Here is a 2419-nt window from a genome sequence, read left to right on the forward strand (position 1 = left end):
AAAATGTAACTTGTATCGGTGTAAGGCTGCTTTCTGTTTTGGGCCTGTTCTCATTGGTCAAGTAAAATCACGTGATTGGTTGACAAATAGTATCCTCCCACAATGCAGGCGATGTCTGCAAGTTGCAGTTGGTAAGTAGCAACTGCAGAAATGTTGCAGTCAAGGTCATGACCTTCGATCACGTGGTTGTTGTAAAGTTCACACAGTCGACATGTAGGCGCAAGTCTGACAATTTATATCCCCATAATGCAACACACTTTGAAAGGCAGTGACCAATGAGTTATATCGGACTTGACAAACGTGATCTACTCAAACGCGCCCAGTAGCAGACAGACGGGTCAACACACAGATGAATCAGAAATGAGATAGGTACTCACAACATGTTGTCCCCTCCTAGTGGCCTAGTCAGGATAATACTGAGCCCTAATGTCTCCTCCTAGTCAGGATAATACTGAGCCCTAATGTCTCCTCCTAGTCAGGATAATACTGAGCCCTAATGTCTCCGCCTAGTCAGGATAATACTGAGCCCTAATGTCTCCGCCTAGTCAGGATAATACTGAGCCCTAATGTCCCCTCCTAGGGGCCTTGTCAGGATAATACTGAGCCCTAATGTCTCCTCCTAGTGGCCTTGTCAGGATAATACTGATCCCTAATGTCTCCTCCTTGTCAGGATAATACTGAGCCCTAATGTCTCCTGCTAGTCAGGATAATACTGAGCCCTAATATCTCCTCCTAGTCAGGATAATACTGAGCCCTAATGTCTCCTCCTAGTCAGGATAATATTGAGCCCTAATGTCTCCTCCTAGTCAGGATAATACTGAGCCCTAATGTCTCCTCCTAGTGGCCTTGTCAGGATAATACTGAGCCCTAATGTCTCCTCCTAGTGGCCTTGTCAGGATAATACTGAGCCCTAATGTCTCCTCCTAGTGGCCTAGTCAGGATAATACTGAGCCCTAATGTCTCCTCCTAGTCAGGATAATACTGAGCCCTAATGTCTCCTCCTAGTCAGGATAATACTGAGCCCTAATGTCTCCTCCTAGTCAGGATAATACTGAGCCCTAATGTCTCCTCCTAGTCAGGATAATACTGAGCCCTAATGTCTCCTGCTAGTCAGGATAATACTGGAGCCCTAATGTCTCCTCCTAGTCAGGATAATACTGAGCCCTAATGTCTCCTCCTATTGGCCTAGTCAGGATAATACTGAGCCCTAATGTCTCCTCCTAGTGGCCTAGTCAGGATAATACTGAGCCCTAATGTCCCCTCCTATTGGCTGGCTATCCAACCCTGAACAATCCGTAGTAGATCGACTAACTTTAATAACCTGACCAGGTATTATTGGTCAAGGGAACCACGTGACGTCACAACTTCAATATTTTTATTAGAATGTCATTAATACAATATATTATCCAGGTAGGGGTCCAACTCGTTCCACGGAGGGTCTGGCGTCTGCAGGGTTTGGGTTCTTCCTTTCAGGTGAGACCTAGACAACCAGGTGAGGGTGGGTTCTTCCTTTCAGGTGAGACCTAGACAACCAGGTGAGGGAGGGTTCTTCCTTTCAGGTGAGACCTAGACAACCAGGTGAGGGTGGGTTCATCAATCAAGTACAAAGGGGAGGAGGGGAGAGACCCCTTAGACACTCGGCCCTCCGTGGAATGGGGTTGGGACACGTGATCCAGACCATCAAAAGCACAAAAACTGTTTTTATATTCCATAAAGCTGTGTTTTAACAGAATTTATAACAAGGTAATGATCTTGGACTTAAAATACACAGAACTAAACGATTTGATGTTGAAACATCTCATCGTAGCGTGTTACGTCCTCTACAAAACAAAAAAAACATTGAAAAGCAGCAAATCCCACAACCATATTTTGGTGGACAGGATATGAACCATTTCTTTATTCCTGAGCGTTCGTCTGGCTCGTCTGACATGTTCGCCACCGACACCGTGACCCGGTCAGGGAGGCTCTCAGCATTAAGAGCTTTAAACAGCTCAGTTACTCAGGAATAAAGAGCTCGGAGACACTCGGTTAAGGACAATATGACAACGAGTGAAACGACCTAATGGCAACCTATTCCCAACACAGGGGCCTATGGGGCCTGGGCTATAGTAGTGCACTATGTAGGGATTAGGGTGGGTCCTAGTCTATAGTAGTGCACTATATAGGGATTAGGGTGGGTCCTGGTCTATAGTAGTGCACTATATATAGGGAATAGGGTGGCATTGGTTCCTGGGCTATAGTAGTGCACTATATATAGGGATTAGGGTGGGTCCTGGTCTATAGTAGTGCACTATGTAGGGATTAGGGTGGGTCCTGGTCTATAGTAGTGCACTATATAGGGATTAGGGTGGCATTGGTTCTTGGTCTATAGTAGTGCACTATGTAGGGATTAGGGTGGGTCCTGGTCTATAGTAGTGCA

General features: G+C 45.9%; 1 protein-coding gene across 1 annotated transcript in view; it reads right to left on the minus strand.

The window, feature by feature from the left end:
* Positions 1-1921: 1921 nt before the first annotated feature.
* The window catches only part of LOC116373427 (vacuolar protein sorting-associated protein 13B-like), a 16074-nt gene continuing 15576 nt past the window's right edge, over positions 1922-2419 (minus strand). Inside the window, exon 7 of the mRNA XM_031822016.1 lies at positions 1922-2419. This exon is cut by the window's right edge and continues 875 nt beyond it. The gene's annotated coding sequence lies outside the window, so the exon portion shown is untranslated.

The sequence above is a fragment of the Oncorhynchus kisutch genome, unplaced genomic scaffold, assembly GCF_002021735.2.
Source record: "Oncorhynchus kisutch isolate 150728-3 unplaced genomic scaffold, Okis_V2 scaffold4045, whole genome shotgun sequence".
Classification (NCBI taxonomy): Eukaryota; Metazoa; Chordata; class Actinopteri; order Salmoniformes; family Salmonidae; genus Oncorhynchus; species Oncorhynchus kisutch.